The sequence below is a fragment of the Nelumbo lutea genome, chromosome 3, assembly GCF_056320005.1.
Source record: "Nelumbo lutea isolate HS-2025 chromosome 3, American lotus-T2T, whole genome shotgun sequence".
NCBI lineage: Eukaryota > Viridiplantae > Streptophyta > Magnoliopsida > Proteales > Nelumbonaceae > Nelumbo > Nelumbo lutea.
The window spans coordinates 74266193-74292246 of record NC_142686.1 but is presented as its reverse complement, the minus strand read 5'-3'; positions in this window follow the sequence as shown (position 1 = coordinate 74292246).

Sequence of the window (26054 nt, the reverse complement as noted above, 5' to 3'; positions counted from 1 at the left end):
TCTACAATAGCTCCTTTGATGGGAAGCCTCTAGCTGCGAAGAATCATATAAAACTAGAGATAGAGAACAATAGCCTACCAATTTAACATCCTTAAAAAAACTAAACTCAAATGCTAAGAATAAGAAAAGTAGAAAATAAACAAGAAAGTTTATGACAGCTCATCCAAAACACATCAGTCTAGTGAGATCATCGGTCATCTAAGTAAACAGTGGATGGAGTAGGCAATGTTCCTCCCACTATATATGGCTTGTGGCACTGACAATTCACCTTAAATGTGCCTTGTTTAGGGTGGGTGACCTCTACGGCTCCATTGGGGAAAACCTGTGTGATGGTGAAAGGTCCAGACCATCTTGATTTCAGCTTGCCTGGGAATTACCAGAGATGGGAATTATACAACAACACTTGCTGGCCCACATGAAACTCACGTCTCAACAAGTTCCTATCATGCCATCTTTTAATTCTCCCCTTGTAAACCTTGGCATTCTCATAGGCAGCAAGTCTGAATTCATCCAACTCATTCAGCTGCAGTCGCCTCTCTGCTCCTGTGGCCTGTGAATCAAAATTTAAGAACTTTAGTGCCCAATATGCCTTATGTTCAAATTCAACAGGTAAATGATATTCTTTTCCAAAAACTAACCTATAGGGAGACATGTCGATGTGTGTTTTATATGCAGTTTTGTATGCCCATAATGCATCACCTAACCTAATTGCCCAATCTTTCCTAGCAGAGTCTACAGTCTCCTCCATAATTCTCTTGAGCTCCCTATTAGCTAATTCTACTTGGATATTGGTTTGAGGGTGATATGGGGTAGCTAATTTGTGTGTACACCATATTTTCACATCAGCCGCTCAAACTGGGTGTTACAGAAATTAGTTCCCCTATCACTAATGATAGCTCGGGGTGTGCCAAATCGAGTGAATAGCTTTTTCAGGAAATGTACTACTCTCCTAGAGTCATTTGTGGGTAAAGTTGTGGCTTCCACCCATTTAGATACATAATCAAAATCCACTAGGATGTACTTATTGCCAAAAGAACTTGGGAAGGGTCCCATGAAGTCTATACCCCATACATAAAAAATTTCACAAATCAAAATATTAGTGAGGGGCATTTCGTTCTGCCAGGAAATGTTACTTGCTCTCTAACATTGATCACATGCGGACACATACCTATGAGCATCCTTGAACAAGGAAGGCCAATAAAAATCGGATTGCAAAACCTTGGCTATAGTGCGGTTGGCTCCGAAGTGGCCTCCCGCTTCTCTATCATGGTAGTACTAGAGCACCGACTCCATCTCCTCCTTGCGTACACACCTCCTTATGACCTGATCTGCACAGAGCGTGTACAACAAAGGATCCTCCCCCAAATAGTGTTTCACATCAGAGAAGAATTTCTTCTTCTATTGATATGAAAGATGAGGAGGGATAACTTGTGCAACAAGGTAATTTGCAAAATCAGCATACCAAGGTGATGAATTTTCCTGAATGGAGTAGAGTTGTTCATCCGAAAACTCTCGGATGGTGCTAATTGTCTTCTCCTCTAAATCCGCAATATCTAAATGGGAAAGATGATCAACAGCTAGGTTCTCGGTACCCTTCTTGTCATGAATCTCAACATCAAATTCTTGCAACAAGAGGATCCACCTAATCAGCCTCGGTTTTGCATCCTTCTTGGCGAGTAGGTGTTTTAAGTCTAGTGATCTGTATACACTGAAGGGATGAGAGATCCATCATATGGACGCCCAAATCTTGCGGAATAAAGTGGGCAAATTTCAAAAAAAAATTCTCTCCCTTCAATTGGGAATTGCATTCCCTATTTAGAAAATCATATTTTCAAGGATCAATCTTGAACCATAAACTGAACCAGATCTGACCAAAAGCAGTAGGAGGGGATTATACCTGATACAGAGAAATTATATCTCCTAACTAGACCTGTTCATGGGCCGGGCTGGCTTGGGCTCAGGCCGGGCTTTCACTTGTCACTAATGAAAATATACTAGGCCCGAGCCCAAGCCCGGCTCGACCAATGGGCCTATAACTTGGGCCGAGCCTGGCCGTGGTAAAAAGCCCGAAACCCGAGCCCGAGCCCGAAGTCCGACCTAATTGAAAAAAAAAAACAATTTCCCTATTCAAATTAGAATTAAAAATTCAGATAGTATTTTTTTTTGTATTTAAATGAACAATGGGCCTACAAGATGGTATTTTTCCCTTTCTTTTATATTTTAAAACACAATTTTACATTCTTAAATAAAAAAATTTATTCAAATGGACATAATCATATAACTAATTTTAAGTTTAATATTAGGTCAAGCCGGGCCGGGCTATTTTGACAAAACCCAAGCCCGACTCGAATTTATTGCGAGTCGGGCTTTTTGGCCTGACTTTAAGCCTTCGGGCCTATAAGCATGTTCAATCCCATCCAGGGGTCAGGCCGGGCTGGGCTGGCCAGTCGGGCACCTGGCTCATGAACAGGTCTACTCCCAACGAAGGTGTTCATGCCCAAGGAAGGATCCAAAGACTGCTCCCACTGAAGATGACGCAATGTAGGATGGAGTAAAATCAGTAGTGTTCTCTCCAAGAACCTAGTCCTTCGCAAGAAATAGCAGGATGGCACGTGAGCATAGCTTCCTATCAGCTCCTTCACAAGGAACTGATGTCAAGATTAAATCTTGATTTCTCCCACTGAATTGGAGATCGAACTGTTAGGTGAGGCAGCAACAGGAAGGAGGCGGCAAGAAAGAATTTTGCAGGGTTGCTTAATTCTTTCTTCTATGATTTCAGCTCTAAAGATGATGTGAATATATGTCTTCTAAAGGCTGCCACCCCCTCCTTCTTATGTAACCTTAAAGGATCAACTCCTAATCCCATTAGGAGTTACTGATCCAAATCATATTTGGATCAGACATCCCGTTTGGTGATAAGGATAAACCCTTATCTTATTTGCAGATTAGATCAACCTTCTACAAATCTCATTAGGAAGTGTCCAGATCTGAATGTGATTCAGATCTTGACTCTCTGAGAGGATAGGGATAAGACCCTATCCTATCTATTAATCCATCACAGAATTCGCCCCATATTTAACTATTTAAATTAGCCCAGTTTGAAATGGGCTTTAGACCCATTAGGGTTATATGCTCATTGAGCCTTCCTAACTACTACCCAGTTGGGCTTCCTTGTATGGTGTGGAACCCAAGCATTAATCTACACATCAGCCCAGTTTGTTACAAGGCCTGACCGAATACACTATTACGGACAGTGCACCCCCTGAAACCAATCACATGGGATCTATGGGCCCAACACTTACCCTAAGTGGTCCCTGAGCCAAGCCACCTTGTAACACCCAGGGACTGTGGGCAGATGCAAGATTAGCCCATTAGGTATTACCCTCAATGGTCTTACACTTAATCTCTCAACCCATAATGATCAAACACTGCCCGACAAGAGAGGACCTCTTGCACTCTCTACTTATATGGATCTCGGGAATTAAAACTTTTTGCAAACAATTTGAAAACCATAATATGTATATACTTTTATATCTCATATAAAATATATTTTGCAAAACAAATCTAAATGATTGAAATCGGATGTCGGCCGTTTTGGTTTCCATCAGAGAGAGTGCAATCCGATCATTACCTTTGTCCGACAAAGGGGTTGATCCTGTCACTATGATCACCCACTCAAATGAATTCTCAAACTGTCCCAACATACCCAGGTTTTGACCCCCGCTAAGAATCTCACTGATTGGTACATCAAAGACATCCCAATCTGACACCTAGTGCAGTATTATAATTCAGTTGGTGATCAATTCAGATTTGAATTGATGCCTTAGAAGTGTTTGAAGAAATGCATGCATGGGGATTAAATTCTTGCTAGAGATAGAAGAACCATCACTCATGCATAGGATGAACATGCGCTTAAGAAAGACTATTCATGACCTTGGAGTTTCACCAAACAATGGCTTAATCATGCTTTATTCGGATGATCCAAATTGATAGATTGCTGAATTCTAAGAATGCCATTTACTACTTACTCTTCTAACCTGATTTGAAGGCAATTGGGCCAATGATTTAGATAGATTTTAGTTTAGAATTTTTAGCTTTCATTAAAGTTTTGATTTATTTGTTAATCAGATAAGAAGTACCCAATTTAGTATTGGTAATTATTTCCTAAATCCTCGTGGCAACGAAACTTCACTCACTACTTTATTACTTGAACGGCTAGTGCACGTGCTAGTGTCACAATGAGCCACACATCATAAGCAGATTGGGATAATCCTATTATCCGCTTCGATCTATACCTATAGAGTCAAAGACCCAGTATATAGGAGGCTTCTCTAAGATCTTTCATGGAGAATTGCTGTGAAAGCCATATTTTCACCATAGATAACAGTCCTACATCATTCCCAATGAGTAGAATGTCATCTACATACAGAACCAACAAGGTAACCTTATCTCCACTGTACTTCCTGTAGACACAGGGTTCATCCGGATTCTGCTCGAAGTCAAAAGATTTGACAGTAGAGTCAAAATGGATGTTCCAACTTCTAGAAACTTGCTTAAGTCCATAAATGGATCTATTAAGTTTATATACCATGTTTTCCTGACCTGCAGCAATGAAGCCTTGCGGCTGCTGCATATAAATATCTTCTGTAAGATCTCCATTCAGGAATGCAGTTTTGACATCCATCTGCCAAATCTCATAATCATGTTATGCTGCTACAGCTACCAGGATTCTAATGGATTTAAGCATGGCCACAGGCAAAAAGGTTTCCTCATAATCGATGCCCTCTTTCTGAGTGTACCCTTTCGCCACCAGATGAGCTTTGAATGTCTCAACCCTACCATCGGGGCCCTTCTTCCTCTTGTAAATCCATTTGCAACTGATTGCTTTTACCCCGGAGGGTGGATCTACTAGAGTCCAAACTCCATTTGTCTTCATTGAGTCCATCTCTGCTCTCATGGCCTCCACCCACTTCTGGGAATCTATGTCCAACATAGCTTCCGCGTAAATCACGGGATCCTCCTTACTAGTCAAGGTTTCCACCAAGTAACTTTCCGGATCATAACCATAATGGACTGGTGGCCCGGATACCCGAGTGGATCTTCTAGGTTGGTCACTACTTGGAACTTGCGGGACATCTCTCACTGCTCCTGAGCTCTCCTCATCAAGAAACAACTTCTTGATGATGGGTGTCCAGGATGAAATCGATTTCCAAGAATTGTGCATTTCGATTGCAGAACACTTTCTGTTCACTTGGGTTATAGAATAGGTAACCTACAAAGCCTTTTGGGTAGCCTACAAACAGGCAACGACAGGTCTTGGATTCCAACTTGTCTGCAGTCATTCTTTTAACGTGTGCTGGACAACCCCAAATCTTCAAGTGTCTGACACTTGGTTTCTTTCCGGTCCAAAGTTCATATGGAGTATTCGGAACCGATTTGGTTGGAACTCGATTCAGCACGTAAATCACAGTCTTTAATGCGTAACCCCAAAAGGATGTGGGTAACTTTGAGTGTATGAGAAGCGACTGAACCATATCCAATAAGGTCCTATTCCTCCTCTCTGAAACACCGTTAAGTTGTGGTGTAGCAAGAGGAGCTAATTGTGATACTATCGCATTGACCTTTAAGTAGTCCCTGAATTCATCAGAGAGATACTCACCACCTCGATCTGATCGAAGGCCTTTAATTTCTCTCCCTAACTGTTTCTCGACCTCTTGTCTAAACTCTTTGAACTTCTCAAAGGATTCAGGCTTGTGTCTCATTAGGTACACGTAACCATATCATGAAAAATCATCTGTGAAGGTAATGAAATACACGTGTTGATTCCATGTCCTAACACTCAGGGGACCACATACATCAGTATGTATTAGGTCAAGTGTGCCTGTACATCTTTTAGGCATACCGTTAAATGGCCGTTTTATCATCTTGCCTTATAGGCAAGGCTCACAGGTGGGAAGATCTTCTACAGTTAGAAAATCCAAAGGACCATCCTTTACCAACCTTGTGATTCGGTCAACACCGATGTGGCCAAGTCGGTAATGCCACAGACACGTGGGATTAACTGTATCATGGGCTCTCTTCTTGGGGATTTCAGCTGACGTAGTTTCGATTATGTTAGTTTCTAGAAAAGGATGTAGAACATAGAGACCGTTCTCCAGTTCCCCATATGCGATGAATCTGTTATTTCTTTTAATAGTAATCGTATTACTAAAGAAGACAGAATAACCATTTGCACACAGTGTTGAGACAGAAATCAAAATTCTCCTTAAATTTTGTACATAAAGACAATCTCTTAGTACAACAATTCCTTCTCTAAAAAGTAACTCCACGGTTCCTATGGCCGCGGTTGCAACAGTTGCAGTAATCCCTAAGTACAGTGTAACTTCTCCTTCATTCAGCCTTCTGCTTACCTTGAACCCCTGTAGTGAATTACATGCATGAGTTGAAGCCACGGAGTCAATACAACAGGACGCAGAAACTACCAACAGATTGGTTTCTATAACACAAGATTTGAAATTACCTTTCTTGGATTCCAAGTAGGCAGGACAGTTCCTTTTCCAGTGGTTAGTCTTTTTGCATAAGTGATAGGCATCCGATGCTTTGTCTTTCTTCTGCTTCTTACCCTTAGTTGCTTTCTTCTTAGGCTTCTTTGCCTTCCTCTTGCAAATTGACATTCAGCTTGTTCATATTATAGTTCATAATGAACGAATTAAAGGAAGGTGGCAAAGAATTAAAGATAGCATCTATCTGGGTCGCAAGGTCTAGCCCGGATCCAAGAGCCTCCAGTTCGTTGATGTATCCCATCATCCGAAGACAATGGTCATGAACTTGTTGGCCCTTGGTCATTTGTGCGGTCATGAACTGTTTCAAAACCTTTTGTCGAGTAGAACGATTCTGCTCTTCATACATCATCCTGAAACTGTCCAATATGTCCTTGGCAAGTTTGATTTGATCGAACTGCCTCTGTATTGGGTTGTCCAAGGAGGCAATGATGTAACACCAGGCAAGGGAGTTTTTCTCCTCCCAATCATGATAGTCTCTCCTTCGGGCTTCAGAAGCCCTATTGCCCGATCGCTACGAGGCAGGATTCTTTGCCACTTTCTGTGAAGGATCATATCCACTCATCATATGAGTTTTCCCTTTGGCCTCTGTCAAAAAAGGTTTAGAGCCATTTTCAAGTAAACCTTTCTGTCTAGTGAGTGCTTACCCATCAAGTTCGTGAACGCCAAGGTACTGTGAGAGAGTTCCAATTTTCTCGTGAAGCCCCTCCCATCGGTCTATGACGCCCCTATCATCTTATGAAACACATAGACAAGCCCAACAGCAAATGGATAGCCCATTTTCTAGTGCATTTCCTCATTACTGAAGGACCCATCCTCATGCTAATGATGGAAGGCCTTTAGAGATTTCATCATATGAATCTCCCTATTACATGCACTCATATCAACTGGAGGGAACAATTATTACACCCTAGTTTGATTTAGGTATAACCAAAGTGGCTCCCACTGACTTTCATAAAGTCGGATTTCGGTGGGCCTTAATCGGCAAGGGGTCCGCACATAACCTCTTGGTGAGGTGTGGGGCCCACCACTGAGGGAGGTCATCCAATGACCAAAAGGGACACCATGGCAATGATGTGCATTCAGCCATGGTGTGCGCAAGAGCCACTGTCGATTGAGCATGGGCCAAGCACTTATGGCCCATGTACGTTGCACATCACACATCCATACATCTCATGCAGGGATAAATTGATCCAATCAATTAATCATCTGTAAGGCCCATTGGAAGCCCGCTTTAAATCCATAATATTAACCATTAATATTATCTAGGTATATGGGCTGAATTAGGGTTACCCAGTTTGGCCCATATAGCTTTATCCTTTGAAGTGGGTTTTGGCAGTTTTAACTATTTAAAACTAGGCCTTTACTGGTTGGGCCGAATTAACCATTTAATTAAATATCAATCCTCAGGCCCATTAGTGGGAAAATTAGGGCTGACTTTCAGCCTTAATTAAACCATAGATTTGGTCCAAACAGTTTGAACCAATCTTGGTTCGAATGGGTCTAGGGTTTTATCTTTAATTAAATCTTTAATTCAAGAAAATAATCTGAAATTAAAGAACTGACAAAACAAAATCAAGAATCAGTCAAATAGGGTTGTTCGCACAATCCATCAGATGGCATGGGACCCAAGCATTGATCTACACATCAGCCACATGGGTTCAGCCCAACCTTTGTTACAAGACTTGGCCGAATACACTGTTATGGACAGTGCACCCTCGGAAACCCATCACATGGGCTCTATAGGCCCAACACTTACCCTAAGTGGTCCCTGGGCCAAGCCACCTTGTAACACCCAGGGACTGTGGGCAGATGCAAGATTAGGCCATCAGGTATTACCCTCAATGGTCTTACACTTAACCTCTCAGCCCATAATGATCAAACACTTTCCGACAAGAGAGGACCTCTTGCAGTCTCTACTTATATGGATCCTAGGAATTAAAACCTTTTGCAAACAATTTGGAAACCATAATATGTAAATACTTTTATATCTCCTATAAAATATATTTTGCAAAACAAATCTCAACGATTGAAATCGACTATCGGCAGTCTTGGTTTCCATTAGAGAGAGTGCATTCCCGATCATTACCTCTATCCGACAAAGGGGCTGATCCTGCCACTATGATTACCCACTCAGATGAATTCTCAGACTGTCCCAACATACCCAGGTTTTGACCCCCGCTAAGGATCTCACTGATTGGTACATTAAAGACAGCCCAATCCAACACCTAGTGCAGTATCATAATCGAGTCTAGGGGTCGAGTGTAACTTTCTAGTTTTGCCCATTAATCTCCAAGGCCAGGGCAATATTGAAAATTTGGTCTGGTTCAAAGATTTAATTAATCCTACACTGTATGTGCCTTGGGTCTCACCTTGGCGACTGAGACAGGCCATCCCAATCGACTTGGTGGCACATCAGTGCCTGCCCAGCCTTATCAGGATAGGTCTCCCCAGACCGACCCACTGGCTGTGAACATTCTAAACTAACACGAGTCTCATTAAGTGTCCAGTTTAATGGTATTACACAGAAACATACCAAAGGAACATGAGTCAAATATGTACTTTTATTCATTTACAATAAACTCATAATGTACATCATTCTAGTTGAAGCTAAGGGCATACAAAAACTGTTTAACATACACAATAACTTTGGACAAAACTTATCAAAAGCAAAGATTACCGCTAGTAGTTCCTTTTCGGTTGTGGTGTAATTCTATTGAGCACCATTCAAAGTTCTGCTAGCATTGCAGATCGACTGAAAGTGTTTGTTCAATCTTTGTCCTAACACAGCTCCGACGACTGAATCACTCGCATCACACATCAGCTCAAATGGAAGTGTCCAATCTGGTGCTATCATAATGGGTGCATTAATCAGCTTGTCCTTCAAGATGTTGAATGATTTTGCACATTTCCAGAGACATTCCGTCGTCTCTATCACTGAGAAAGGGGGAAAAATCTCAGAGATGAATAAATAGGAATGGAACATAGATTAAAAGCCATATCTATGTAGGTAACATGAATCAAACTAAGGTTGTGGACTAACATCTTTGTTGTTTTATCAGAAAATGGCAAACGGTCAATTTGCAAAGCTTCTAGATGATAACAAGCTTAAGGGCCCAATCTATGCTAACTGGTACAGAAATCATATGCTGGTTCTAACTTCTGAAAAGTTAGATAAGGTGGTGAAAAATCCTACCCCGGAACGTCCGGGTGATAGGGCTTCTGAGGCCCGTAGGAGGGACTACCAAGATTGGGAGGATAAGAACTCCCTAGCCCGTTGCTTTGTCATTCCCTCATTAGACAACTCAATACAGAGGCAGTTCGATCAGATCGAACTAGCCAAGGACATATTGGACAGTATAAGAACAATGTATGAAGAGCAGAACCATTCTACTCGACAGAAGGTCCTGAAATTGTTTATGACCGCGCAGATGTCCAAAGGGTAGAAAGTTCATGACCATTGTCTTCGGATGATGGGATACATTAACGAACTTGAAGCTCTTAGATTCGGGCTAGATCTTGGCATGCAAGTGGATGCCATCATGAATTCTTTGCCCTCTTCCTTTAATGCGTTCACTATGAACTATAATATGAATAAGTTGAATGTCAGCATCCAGGAACTCAGCAATATGTTGCAGAGGGCCGAGGATCTTTTAAAGAAGGATGAGCCTGTGGTTATGCTTGCGGAAGCTAACAAATCGGGCAAGAAAAAGAAAAAGGCAAAGAAGCCCTAGAAGAAAGCTGCCAAACCCAAGAAGCAGAAGAAGAACAAGGCATCTGATGTCTATCACTTCTGCAAACAGACCGACCACTGGAAGAGGAACTGTCCTGCCTACCTGGAATCTAAGAAAGGTAACATCGAAACTTGTGTCATAGAAACTAATATGTTAGTTACATCTGTGTCTTGGTGTGTTGACTCTGGGGCTTCAACTCATGCGTGTAACTCACTGCAGGGGTTCAAAGTTAGCAGAAGATTGAGTGATGGCGAAGTGACACTATTCTTGGGAACGACTGCAAGTGTTGCAGTTGCGGCGATAGGAATTGTAGAATTAGTTTTTAGAGGAGTCCTTGTACTTAAAGATTGTCTTTATGTACAGAACTTGAGAAGAAATTTAATTTCTATTTCTAAACTGTGTGCTGATGGATACACTGTTTATTTTAGTAATATGATTACTGTTAAACGAAATAACAAATTCATCGCATGCAGGGAACTGGAGAATGGTCTCTATGTTCTACATCCTTCTCTAGAAACTAACCTAACCGAAACTACGTCGGTCAAAAATCCGAAGAAAAGGAATCGTGATACAGTTAATCCCACGTGCCTCTAGCATTACCGACTTGGCCATATCGGTGTTGACCGAATCACAAGATTGGTAAAGGATGGTCCTTTGGGTTTTCTAACCATAGAAAATCTTCCCACTTGTGAGCCTTGCCTTCAAGGTAAGATGACTAAGCGGCCATTTGACGGTAAGCCTGAAAGATCTGGATGCACACTTGACCTAATACATACTGATGTATGTGGTCCCCTGAGTGTTAGGACACAGAATCAACACGTGTTTACAGATGATTTTTCACAATATGGTTACGTGTACCTAATGAGACACAAGTATGAATCCTTTGAAAAGTTCAAAGAGTTCAGACAGGAAGTCGAGAAACAGTTAGGGAGAGAAGTTAAGGCCCTTCAATCGGATCAAGGTGAAGAGTATCTCTCTGACGAATTCAGGGACTACTTAAAGGACAATGGGATAGTGTCACAACTAGCTCCTCCTGCTACACCTCAACTCAACAGTGTTTCAGAGAGGAGGAATAGGACCTTTTTGGACATGGTCTGGTCACTTCTCGTACGCTCAGAATTACCCACATCCTTTTGGGGATATGCATTAGAGATTGCTATCTATGTGCTGAATCGGGTTCCAACCAAATCAGTTTCAAAAACTCCATATGAACTATGGACCAGAAGGAAGCCAAGTGTAAGACACTTGAAGATTTGGGGTTGTCCTGCACACGTTAAAAGAATAAGTGCGGACAAGTTGGAATCCAAAACCAGTCGTTGCCTATTTATAGGCTACCCAAAGGATTCAATGGGTTATCTATTCTATGACCCAAGTGAGCAGAAAGTGTTTTGCAGTCGAAGCGCCCAATTCTTAGAATCCGAATATATCATGGACACTCACCGTCAGGAAATAGTTCTTAATGAGGAGAGCTCAGGCGTAGTGGGAGATGTTCCACAAGTTCTAGGTCATGACCAACCTAGATGGTCCACCCGGGTATCCAGATCACCAGTCCGATATGGTTATGACCAGGATAGCTACCTGGTGGAAGCCTTGACTAGTGAAGAGGATCCCGTGACTTATGCGAAAGCTATGTTAGACATAGATTCCCAGAAGTGGGTGGAGGCCATGAGAGCTGAGATGGACTTGATGGAGACCAATGGAGTCTGGACTCTAGTAGATCCGACGTCCGGGGTAAAAGCAATTGGATGCAAATGGATCTACAAGAGGAAGAAGGGCCCCGATGGCAGGATTGAGACCTACAAAGCTCGCTTGGTGGCGAAAGGGTATACTCAGAAAGAAGGCATCGATTATGAGGAAACCTTTTCGCCCGTGGCCATGCTTAAATCCATTAGGATCCTGCTAGCTGTAGCAGCATACCATAACTACGAGATTTGGCAATGGATGTCAAAACTGCGTTCCTGAATGGAGATCTTAGTGAAGATATCTACATGCAGCAGCCGCAAGGCTTCATTGCTGCCGGTCAGGAACACATGGTATGTAAACTCAATAGATCCTTATATGGACTCAAACAGGCTTCTAGGAGTTGGAACATCTGTTTTGATTTTGCCGTCAAAATATTTGACTTTGAGCAGAATCTGGATGAGCCCTGTGTTTATAGGAAGTCTAGTGGGGATAAGATTACCTTTTTGGTATTGTTCATGGACGATATCCTACTCATTGGGAATGATGTAGGAATGTTGACTTCGGTCAAGGTATGGCTATCACAGCAGTTCTCCATGAAAGATCTTGGAGAAGCTTCATATATACTGGGTCTTCAACTCTATAGAGATAGATCAAAGCAAATAATTGGATTATCCCAGGCTGCTTACATTGACAAAATTGTCAAAAGGTATAGCATGGAAAACTCCAAGAAAGGAAATGTTCATTTAAGACATGGAGTAACTCTCTCCAAGAAGATGTCACCCAAGACTTCTGAGGAGATTGAGGGCATGAGAGACGTTTCCTATGCCTCAGCCGTAGGGAGCATCATGTATGCCATGCTGTGCACTCACCTAGACATAGCTCAGGCGGTGAGTGTGGTAAGCAGATTCCAGGCTAACCCAGGGAAGGAGCATTGGACTACTATGAAGAACATACTTAAATACATTCAAAGGACAAAAGAGTTTTGTCTGGTATTCGATGGTAGTTCACTACAAGAAGATGTCACACAAGTGAAGCTGCCAAGGAAGCCGTGTGAATGAAGAAATTCATACACGAATTGGGAGTGATTCTGTCCAATACATCACCCATCCCATTGTTGTGTGACAACAATGGAGCGATAGCCCAGGCTAAAGAGCCTCAGGCCCACTCGAAGTCAAAGCACATCGAGAGGAAGTACCATGTACTGCGGGAGATTGTTGGTAGAGGGGACGTCCTAATTCAGAAGGTAGCATCAGCGGATAATGTGGTAGACCCATTGACTAAGCCACTAACACAGAAGGTGTTTGAGAAACACGTGGAAAGTATGGGACTCCGGCTTGTACTAGATTGGACCTAAGTGCAAGTGGGAGCTGTTAGACAGTCTTGTATGCCCTTAGCTTCAATCGGATTTGATGTACTTTTGTTATTTAGTGGAAATAAATTAAAATGCATGTTTGATTCATGTTGTTTGGTATAATTCTACATAAGACCCTAAAACTGGAGACTTATAGAAACTTGTGTTAGTTTTAAATGTTCACAGCCATTGGATAAGTCTAGGGAGATTTATCCTGCCAAGGCTAATACTGATGTGCCACCAAGTGTTGGAGTGGCTTGTTTCGGCCATCAGGGTAAGACCCAAGGCACATGCAGTATGGGATTACTTGAACCCTTGAACCAGACCAGATTTCCAGTATTGCCCTAGACCTTGGAGACAGATGGGCAAATCTGGAAAGTTACACCTGACCCCTAGACTCGATTATGACACATCACTAGGTATCGGATCGGGTTGTCTTTGATGTGTCAATCAGTGAGATCCTTAGTGAGGGTCAAAACCTGGACATGTTGGGGCAGTTTGAGAATTCATCTGAGTGAGTGGTCATAGTGACAGGATCAGCCCCTTTGTCGGACAATGATAATGATCGGGAATGCACTCTCTCTGATGGAAACCAAACTGCCAGCAATTGATTTCAATCGTTGGAATTTTGTTTTGCAAAATTAAAATATATATATGTATAAGTGTGGTTTCAAAAGATTTGCAAACGGTTTTAATTCCCGGGATCCATGTGAGTAGAGAGTGCGGCACTGTTCCTTGCAGCCGAGGGAGAAGTCTTCTCTTGTCGGGCAGTGCTTGATCATTAAGGGCTGAGAGGTTAAGTGTAAGACCATTTAGGATAATACCTGATGGGCTTGCACCTACCCACAGTCCCTGGGTTTTTATAAGATAGCTTGGCCCAGGGACCACTTAATGTAAGTGTTGGGCCCATAGGTTCCATGTGATGGGTTCAAGGGGGTCACTGAGTTTTTTAGTGAATTCGGCTGGGCCTGGTAATAAATGCTGGGCCGAACCCATGTGGCTGGTGTGTAGATCAATGCTTGGGTCCCATGCCATACAAAGAAGCCCAACTGGGCAGCAGATTGGAAACTAGTTAAACACTGAACACTTAATGGGCCAAAAGCCCATTTCGAATTGGGCTGATATGATCACCAATTCATGGGGTGAATCTGAGATTAATGTTAGTAAAAGGATTGGGTCTTTAACCTTATCCATTCTAAGATACCAAATTCAAATTAGATTTTAATCTGGTAATCTCCTGATAAGATCAGGAGTTAACTAACTTAATCTGCAGATAGGATTAAGATTATCCCCTATCCAAATACTAATTTGGATTGGGATAACTCCCAAAAATATTGTAAGGTTTCTTAATCAACAAGAAAGAGGAGAAAACCCTAGCAGAAATATCAGATTTTGAACTAAGGGGTTTGAGTAAGCAAGAAACACATCCTGTGAATTGAGATCAGATCTCTCATAGACTCCAGAGAGAAGAGACAGTTCTGCCCTCTTCGTCCCTGGACTTCTCCTCCTCCAGCCGCCGCCATTCCCTGTTGGAAGATTGGATCTTTGCAGCAACAGGAAGTCAAGAAATCAGTTCTTGACCACAATCTTGCAAGAAAGACAAAAGGATTCAGTGTTCAAGGTTTCCAGAGGATTCTTGCGAAGAATCCAATGTGTAGGACGCACCCTGCTGGTTCCATTCCATTCACAACTGTGTCATCTTCAGCAGGAGCAGATCTTGGTTTCTTCTTTGGGCGTGAACTCCAACTTTGGGAGATATTGTTTCTCCGGATCAGGTATAATCCTTCCTGTTTCTTTTTGGTTCAGATCTGGTTTGATTATGGTTCAAGTAGAATCCTTGAATAATGTATTCTAAATTTAGGGAATATGATTCCCAATTGGAAGAAGGTAGGAAATTTTTGAAATTCGCCCACCCATTCTGCACCCTTCTTGGTGTCCATTAGATGGATCCTACCATTCTTTCAGTGGTATCAGAGCCACGGGTTCAAATCTTGAACCAAAAGAAAATCAGATCTGACCCTGCGCAGATGGACAGAAGATGTTCTGCCAAGATCTGCGCAGGTTGCTTTCTTTCTCTTTTTTTTTCTCAAGAAATGGCTTCTTGTTAAGGGCGATTGATCTGAAATTAATTTTGTTAAATCCAAAATTTATTTAGAATTGTTCTTTATTTATTTTGATTTAATTGACTACTCGAACATGGAGATCGCAGTGCAGTTTTGGCACAGATGGTCTGTGCACCCTTTTTCTTTTTTTTTTCTATTCAATTCGGTTTGAAAATATTTTTTTTTTCTAGACTGAATGTATAGGACTTGATCAAGAATGTAATTAATTAATAGAAATAGGATTTCTGTTTTTTATTTATTTTCTTGATTAAAGAAGAAGGAAGAAGATGGCGGCGCTGGAGATTTGTAAATGAAGTAATCGCTTCCTGCGATTTATAGTTTATGAAACTCTAACATTTGTGATTAACCTCTATTTTGCAGTTGGTACAAACAGTCCATATTTGATTTGTGATTGTCTAAAATCAAAATTATTAATTTCATATCTCTCGTGAATTAATTCTTAAATTGAAAATCAGTTTTGGACCATTTCAGACTAGATTGGACCAAAACTGTTTGGACCGAATCTGAGATTCAAAAGGGGCTATTTTTCAGTCCATATTTCTCTCACTTGTTATTCCAAATCTGATGTTCAATTATAGGGATTAATTCGGCCCACCTGTAAAGCCCAGTTTTAAAGGTTTAAAACCATAATTTCGGGCACTTTAGATCGGCGCTTCCATTGAGAAGCCTCTGCGATCCTAACTGGTAAGATTCTTACTTGAAAATTTAGATGTTTTTGCATGGTTCACGGCAGAGATGCCTGGCATAGACCCTATCCTCATAACTCACAAGCTTAATATTGATCCTGTAGTTAGGCTCGTTAGGCAGAAGAAACGCAACTTAGCCCAGAGCAATGGAGAGAAGTTGACTAGGAGGTCGGGAAGCTCCTCGCAGCCGACTTTATAAGAGAAGTCCATTACCCGAGCTAGGTGGCCAACCCCAAGCGTGAATTGGGATGAGGAGCCCTAGATCCTTCACGTAGATGGCTCGCCAAACCAGTAGGGCAGCGGAGCTGGAACCATTCTGTATGGCCCAAGCGGTACAAAACTGGAGTACGAACTACACTTTTCGTGGCATCCAACAATGAAGTGGAGTACGAGGCATTAATAATTGAGCTGGCTCTAGCCAAGAAAGTGAAAGCCAAGCATATCGTCATCTGCAGTGAATCCCAACTTGTGGTCAATCAAGTCACAGGCGAATACGAAGCTCACGAACCAACCATGATCACCTACTTAGCCAAAGTAAGAGAGGCTCTACTCAACTTCCAGCCACACTTCATCAAGCAAATCCTAAGATCGGAGAACGCTGAGGCCGACACCTTGTCCCAGTTAGCCAACACCAGTGATAATACCATGAGAACCATGTACTAGAGGACCTGCCTCAGCCCAACATTCTCAGGAGGGCAGAAGAGGCCGCTCCTGTCTTGCAAGCAGAGCCAAGCTGGATCAATCCACTCGCGAGCTTCCTACTGCATGGGACCCTCCCTACGGACCGTAATGCCGCCAGAAGGGTGAAGTGTCTTGCAACCAAATACGTCATAATAGACGGATGGCTATACCGGAGGTCGTACCCGCTCCCCTACCTGCGCTGCTTACGACCTTCTGAGGCTGAGCTCGTTCTCTGTGATACTCATGAGTGCTTGTGTGGTGGACACTTGGGGGGCAAGGCTCTCACCTAGAAAGTGCTACGATAGGGATACTATTGGCCAACAATGAAAGCAGATGCGATTGAGCTCGTCAGAAAGTGTGACAAGTGCCAATCCACCACCAACCTGTTGCCGACCTGAAATACCTTCCCAGCCCATGGCCTTTCGCACAGTGGGGGATCGATATACTTGGACAATTCCCGCCAGCGATAGGATAGAGAAGGTTCTTAGTTGTGGCAGTTGATTATTTCACTAAGCGGGTAGAAGTTGAACCCCTCGTAACGATCACAGCTCGGAACGTGCAGAACTTCTTCTGGAAAAATATAGTGTGCCGCTTTGGGTTACCTCGAGTACTGATCTTTGACAATGGTAAGCGGTTCGAGGATATTAAATTTCAGAACTGGTGCCAAGACATGGGAATTCAATAGAACTTTACCTCAGGGGTACACCCTCAAGCAAATGGCCAAGCGGAAGTCACGAATAGAGCTATCCTCTACGGACTGAAGGCATGCCTGGTCCGAGCTAAAGGACTATGGGTAGATGAGCTACCCAGTGTTCTATGGGCTTATCGAACCACAATGAAGACCGCTATAGGTGAGACCCCCTTCAACCTCACCTACGGCACTGAAGCAGTCATCCCAGCCGAGATCGAGGTTCCCTCGCTACATCTAAAAGCGTATGATGATAAGGCAAATGAAGATAGCTACTTACCAACCTCGACCTACTTGAATAAGTACGGGAACTCGCATATATTAGGACCGCGGCCTACCAATAGAGAATAGCTCGATACTATAACGTGAGGGTCAAGAAGCGGAACCTCTGTGTCGGCGACCTAGTTCTTCATAAAGTTATGGTGCATAAGCTTGGTGTTGGTAAGCTCGGGCTAAATTGGGAAGGACCCTACCGAGTAAGCGGGTGCTTGGGGAAGGAACATACAAGCTCAAAACCTTAGAAGGGAAACAAGTACCTCGAGCATGGAATATTGTCAACTTAAGGCACTATTGCCTATAAATTACTGAGTAGACCATGAGTCACTCCTAGAGCCTAAGGGTCAAAATGCCGACCTAACAAAGACATCGACACCATAAGACCCAGTTGCCTCTATGGCATGGGCGAGCTCTAGGAGAGTGGACTATAAGTCACTCCCCCAGCCTAAGGGCTAAAACGTCGAGCTAATGAAGACCTCAGCACCGTATAAGACCTAACCGCTTCATCGGCATAGGCTAAGTATTAATACCAAAGGCGCGGGAAACTCGAGTCAACCCTCTGATGTGTGGCTCGCTTCAGTATACAAGTTGAACCTGTTAAGGGGATTTAACTCTAACATTATAAAACTACCCCAAGTATTGGGGAACAGTTTGGGGTAACAATTACTGAAAGACCCTACTTCGGGTTTGTAACTCTAATAACTCGAGTGATAAAGTCACTTCAGTAGGAAGCAAAGAGCATAGCACTTAGAGACAAAAATGGGAATACTTCATTTCTAGCTCTAAAAAAAGCAAAACAAACAACAAAAACAAATGAACAAAAAACAAAAGCAGGGCCTAACAGCCCGAGACAGATCATCAAAAAAGAAAGAAATACATAGAACCGGGTCCAAACACCTGGGAAAAACCATACTAGAATCAGAAGAAAAAAGCACAGCAACCGACCTCAAGGTTCTGCCGCCTCCACGTCCTTGTTGTCCTCCAGAGAGTCAGGCTCCTCCTCCTCCACCATGTCCGTCATCTCTAGGGTCAGACCCTTAATCGTTATGCCTTCAATGTTGAGCCCAAAGAACTTCTTCTGGATCAGCCATCAGCAGAGTTTGAATCCCGAACTGTAGGAGCTCAAGCAACTAGGCAAGGGCATGACCTCAAATCCAAAGGTAAGACAAGTTGGCATAAGGGAAATGAGGCCTAGGGCCCTCCTATCTATAGCCACAGTGCCCAAGGGCCAATGGTTCAGATTAAGGCAAATCCGATGGCTCACAATCGATCTAGCTGCACGTCTTCTAGGGCTGAAGTAATGCCGGCTGCACGTCTTCCAAAACTGACAGCCGCATGGTGCGCTTTTTGGAGCCCAAAAATCACTTGATGTCTGTGAGTGTATTTAATGCAGTCAGTCAACCCAGTTTGAACCACAGGTCAAATCCTCCCGTCACTTCATGAACTCCCCGTGCAAAGAGTGAGACCCTTAGCCCGAGTAGTGGGGGGCAATTGATGGAGGGTGAATTAACCCGACCTCCTAAGCAGGCAACACATGGACATGACTCAGCATAAGCAACAACTCAGCATGATAGCCTGGTTACAACCCGGTGTAACGAGCTCGCTGAAACCCTCGCGGGTCATCTCACTACATAAACAACTCGCTGTGGAACAACTTGCTACAAAACGAGCTCAAGCTCACTAGTGTGCTAGACGAGGAACACTCCAAGCTATTTCAGCTCGCGAGCTTGGACAATTAGCTTGCTCCAACCCTTTGGTATGGCCGCCTCAAAGGCCCCAAGCGGAATCACCTCGGGACACCCCAGCAGCTCGCTACAAGGTAGCTCGCTATTAAGCGATGCGGCGTCTTCAGGAAGCTTCTTATCTGACAAGACCGTACCCGTCAAACTGCACCCACGTCTCCTAACTGACAATGCAATACCGGCCAGCCCAGCGGGTTGTGCCCACGTCTCTCGACAGGTGGCAACGTGTCTATCCTTTCCGGGTCACGTCTCTCATCTGATTGGGCCAGTACCCTGCAACGGTTACCAGTGCAGCCCTGGCAAATAATGGTTGCGACAGAGGGCCAGTGGCGGTTATGCCCAATTTGACAAAACAACCAGTATTTAAGGACCCCGATTTCCATGGGGTGGGGGTAATTGAACTGAATTTGCGCCATCTACACTCTTAGCTCTCTCTTTGCATTTTCTACAGTTCTCTCAGAGTTCTAACTTAAGCATCGGAGTGCTCCTGCCGAGCGAGCTCCCCAGGAATTCTTCACTTTCCTCTTTGTCTCAGGTACCGTCCATCACCAGCTAGGAGCCAGGTTTCCACTAGTTAGGAGTGTCTAGATCGCGCTGCAACATAACCTATAGAATCAATAAGCTACATTCTACAAAAATGAAAACAACAACCTAAACTAAAAGCATTCGGCAAGAAGAAAGTTGAAGGGTTGAGAGATCCATCCCATGGATGCCCAAAGATTGCGGAATAAGGGGCGAATTTCAAAAAATTTTCTCTCCCTTCAACTGGGAATCACATTCCCTATTTAGAAAATCATATTTTCAAGGATCAATCTTGAACCTTAAACTGAACCAGATCTGAACCAAAAAGAATGGGAGAGAATGATACCTGATACGGAGAAGTAATATCTCCCAACGAAGGTGTTCACGCCCAAGGAAGGATCCAAAGACTGCTCCCACTGAAGATGGCGCAGTGCAGAATGGAGTAGAATCAGCGGTGTTCTTCCCAAGAACTCTGTCCTTCGCAAGAAACAGCAGGATGGAACGTGAGCACAACTTCCTTTTCAATCCTTTCTCAAAGAACTGATGTCAAGATCCAATCTTGACTTCTCCCACAGCTGGAGATCGAATTGGCAAACAGGGCGGCAAGAGCAAGGAGGCGGCAAGAGAGTATTCACAGGGTGCAGAATTCTCTCTTCATGATTTCAGCACTAAAGAGGATCTGATGTGTTTCTTGGTCTCTCTCAAGGCTGCCGCCCCCTCCTTCTTTTTGTTACCTTGAAAAGATCAGCTCCTAATCCCATTAGGAGGTGGTTATCCAAATCATATTTGGATCAGCCTTCTCTTCTATTGATAAGGTTAAACCCTTATCTTATCTGTAGATTAGATTAGTTTTATCCTAATCCCATTAGGAGGTTTCTAGATCTGAATCACATTCAGATATGGACTCTCTGAGTGGATAGGGTTAAGACTATATCCTATCTGCTAATCTATCTCAGAATTCGCCCCTTTAATTAACTAAATAAATAGCCCAGTTCGAAATGGGCTTTAGGCCCATTAAAATTATGTGCTCACTCAACCTTCCTAACTACTGCCCAGTTGGGCTTCCTTGTATGGCGTGGGACCCAAGCATTGATCTACACATCAGCCACATGGGTTCGGCCCAGCCTTTGTTACAAGGCCTGGTCGAATACACTGTTAAGACAGTGCACCCCCTGAAACCCATCGAATGGGCTCTATGGACCTAACACTTACCCTAAGTGGTCCCTGGGCCAAACCACCTTGTAACACCCAGGGACTGTGGGTAGATGCAAGATTAGCCCATCAGGTATTATCCTCAATGGTCTTACACTTAACCACTCAGCCCATAATGATCATACACTCTAGAACTTCCAAGAATTTCTAGAGTCTTTCTCAAGCACTCTAGAACTTCCAAGAATCAATAATAGTTCGGCCAAACAGAATTGAGGTTGCCTAAATTCTTTCTCACGCAATTTAGACATTACAAAGATTAAGATCAATTCGGCTAGCAGCTCTAACAATCAAATTTCTAATCAATAAACATCAAAATTGAATCTAATCCATTCGAATAACCCTAGAGAAATAATTATAGATCCGAAATTACATGAAACATCATTCAATTACAGCAAGAAAGATTGAATTAATGGAGAAAATAAACATGAAAACCCTAGCTGAATTTGATTACCACTTGTGCAGAAATCAAGGAAGAAGACAACTTAGATTGATCTCCTCCAATGGCTTCTCCTCCAAATTCGAAATCAAAAACTCTTCTTCTCTTGAATATTCTTGAATCTTCTCCTCTTTCTCTCTTGCACCTTTCTTCCTAAATCTCCCAAAAGGAATTCGCACAAAAGGTTTTTGACCCCTTTTCCCTTAGCTCTCTTCTCCTTTTATAGCTTTCTCTTCAGCCTCTTCTCTCCTCTAGAAAGCTTGGTGCCTTTAGCCTCTCTTGAACATTCTAGAATTTGCTGCCCTTAGCTCTCTTGAACAATCTAGAAGTTGCCACCCTTATCTCCTCTTGAAACTTCTAGAAGTTGTTGGTGTTAGCCTCTTTTGAATTCTCTGGAAGTTGTTGCCCTTAGCCTCCTTTGGCTGCACTTGAGCTGCTCTTTAGCTGCTAATGGACATCGTCCTTGCTGGGCTGAATAGGCTCTCTTGGAAGGCTACGACTAGGCTCTCTCTTTGGGCATCTCCCAAAGAGTGTAGCATGGGCTGCATGGGCAGAATGGCCCTCCTTTGACCTGTCGGCTGGGCCTTGCTCCCAACTAGGCTGTATTACCTCCAATTTGGCCTCTTGTAGCGTGGTTTTATGTTCTTTTTCCCTAGACTTGTCCCCTTTGATAATTTCCTAAAATCAAGCTAAATTGCGGTAAGAATTCACACTAATTAGTATCAAAACCATGCATAAACACCAGAATTTATATGTAAATTGTGCACACGTCAAGCATTTAATGGGAAAGTGAGCTATGTGACTAAATGGGCCTAAAACCCATTTCGAACTAGGCTTAAGTGATTTAATTAAATAGGTGATTTCTAGTTTATAATCTAATTAGGGTTAGCTAAAAGATAAGATAAATCTTATCCATTTAAGAGTACATATCCAAATAATGATTTGGATCAAAGAACTCTTTCCTAATTAGATTAAAAAGCTGATCCAGAGAAAGTTATAAATAGGAAGGCGAATTCTTCTTAAAGAAGCAATTCTTTCTGCAATCTTTTTCTCCCTCTGCTCTTGCTGCCCTACCTAGTTCGACCTCCACCTCCTGGAGAGATCAAGAATAGTTCTTGATTTTATTTTTTGGTAGAAGAAACAATCTGAAGTCATGCTCACATACTCTCTACACGATTCTTGGTAAAGAATTTGAGTTCTTGGTTGAACCAGAAAAAAAGAAGCTTAGCTGCTCATGATCTGCGCAATCTCCATGCTTTGCTTCTCAATGGCCGAACTGATCTTCTTGAGTTGCTTGATGCTTGATTGCTGAATGATTGAGTGATTTCTAGAGCTGGTTCGCCCCCCTCTTTATATAGCCAAAGGAGAGGGCTGTTTTCCAACTCCTTCTAGGAGATCATCTTATCCTTAGGGAGTTTTGATCTTATCTTGAACTAATCATATCCTATCTCTTATCTAATGCTCTAATCTCAATCTTCTTATCTCTCTAGGATTACATTCAAGAATTTAGATCTGATAAAACTCTCTCCTTGGAGATTACATTCGAAATTCAGACTCTTAACTCTTGAATTCGAGTTGGGCTGCTTCAAGCTACTTCTGCGAGTTGGGCTTAAGTTGTGAAATGGGCCTGGCTGCGAACTTGCTCCGACTTTGGGCTCGTTTTCGTACTCGATGCGGGCCGAATCTGTCAAAACCCAAAACATAAAATTTGTGGGTATTCCTTTCTTCTTTCTAATGCTTCTTAAATTGTCCAATTCGGTGTCCGGAATTGAGAGTTAGGTCCAGATTACTGACTGTCGCCGAAACTGTGCAAAATCACCCGATTTGTCCTATTTTCTTCCAATTGCCTTCTTTATTGCCCTGAATCGAAATACAAGAATAATGAGTCCATTTAAGTGCTAAATAAATGTAAAAGAGTGAATATTAGGGGATAAAATTAGGGTTCATTTTGGTCTCATCAAATCCCCCCACACTTAAATTTTGCCCGTCCTCGGGCAAGGCAAAAACTCAAGTAACACAAGAGAGACTAACTATTGTTTTTCAATCTTTTTTTTTTTCTACATGAGGCCTGGTTCATTTCATGTTTTAGTTCAGACTTGGTAACCTTTCCCTTTTCATCTCTTTTCTCCCCTTTTCCTTGTCCAAGAGTGATGGCAAATCACCATTCCTCATGGTCCCAAGTTAAATCGATAGTCAAGGAGACAAGCCTTCCAGGGCTGAAACTCCTTGGACTGCACGGGTGCTCATTGCTTTTAACAAACCAATTCAGCCAGATGCAATTACTTTCCTTTGAATCAAAACAAGGTGTGCTTATTGCCATAAGCTTGCTATGTATCACATCTTCACCACTTAGTGTGAATTCCTAGGATCTGAAGGTGAGAATGGGGTTGGGGTTCTAGGGTGAGTGCATTTTATGCTCCATCTCACCCTGCCTTCTTTTCAAGATGTGAGTGCATTTTATGCTCCATCTCACACTTGCTTTCATTTCTAAATGTGAGTACATTTTATGCTCCATCTCACACTTGTTTTTTTTTTGTTTCTAGATGTGAGTGCATTTTATGCTCCATCTCACATCAGTCACGATTTTAGTTTCAAACTCCCTCCCTTTTTTTTTTCACAAGAATCACAGGGTTTCACCGCCTGATCCATGAATTCATTGATCGTGGTCTCTATATGCCTAACATAGCAAGTTCTAGAATAATCAACCCATGTTTGACAGATAATTATGTGAAAATCAATCAAACCCTTATGCATCTTGCCTATTGATCGATTAAAATCATGAGGTACCATATGCAGCCAAGAAAGATTCAGTTAGTCATGCTTGCATCCTATCTTATCTATTCAGCCTAAGCACATGATTCCTGATAAGTTGAAATTGTTCAAGGATAAGTTCCTAGGGAGCAGAAATTTCAAGAAGGTAAGGTATCTCAAATTTCCATCAAATTTCCCTAATCCCCCCACACTTAAGTTATACATTGTCCCCAGTGTATGTGATTATGCATAAAGTAGAAAGATTTGGGGGTACTTCCCTGTTTGTCTTGTTGGGTTCCTGCTAAACACAAAAATCAAAACCAAACAAAATAACAAAATTAACTAAACACAATGGGTTGCCTCCCACAAGCGCAATTGTTTAACGTCGTTATGCTCGACGTCCTCCTTTGCTACTTTAGCTCTCGTGGTTTCAGCTTTCGGTGTGCTCCCCTTCCATCCATCATGGGCGGGTTCAAATCTGGAATAGGGGCCTTCGTATCCAATTGTGCACTCGATTCTAGCTCCTCATTCATATCTTTTTCAAAAAATTCCTACATAGTTGGATCAATAGTATCAACCGAATGGTTTTCATTTGGGTACTTCATAGCTTCAAAAATATTAAATTTAATAGTCTCTCCGTCACATTCAACGAAGAGGGTACCCTCATCCACATCTATTTTGGTCTTGGCCGTTTTCATAAATGGCCTGCCTAATAGAAGTGGAGCTGAACTTTTGATCGTGTCCTCCTCCATCTTCAGAATGTAAAAATCAGCTGGGAAAATTAAATCGTTAACCTGCACCATTACATTCTCAACAATCCCTTCTGGGAAGGCGTTAGAACGATCAGCTAATTGGATAACAGCCTTAGTTTCCCTTAAAGGGCCTAATCTCAAAGCATAGTAAATCGAGTATGGCATGACATTGATAGATGCACCTAAGTCTAGCATGGCATGCTCGATTTGCTTATTGCCAATCACACAAGGTAGGGTGAACATACCTGGATCAGCATGTTTTTCTGGTAAGGTCCTCTTGATCATGGCTGAAACGTTCTCTCTAACTCTTGAGTCCTGCACCTTGTCTTCTTCTTGTCTTTTATCCACCTTCCTTGGTGAGGTAGGTTCTAGCTGTAGTTCCTTCCCGCTTCTTAGCACCACTGCACTTACACTCTCCTTGGGGTTGACTACCATTTGTGATGGTAGTTTCCCGGAGCTCTGCACCTCCAACTTGCTAACGTCAGTGGCAAGTTGGCTGATTTGGTTCCCCAAATTCTGAATGCTGGCTCTTGTTTCCTATTGAAATTGCTGAGTATTAGTAGCTAGAGCCTTAACTATATCTTCTAATGACGTACCTGAATTCGAGGGTTGGACTTGCACTGTGATGGGTGTTGAAAACTGGGGCTGTCGACTGAAAAAATGGGGCTGGTATTGCTGCTGTCCTCCTTGGTTCCCGTAGCTTAGGTTTGGGTGATCTCTCCACCCCGGATTGTAATAATTGGAGTAGGGATCATACTTTCGTTGGGGCTGGCCCGGGAATCCTCCTACGGCATTGACTTGCTGCATCGAACCATCTTGCAATGATGGACACATGTCCATAGGATGGCCAGGAATCG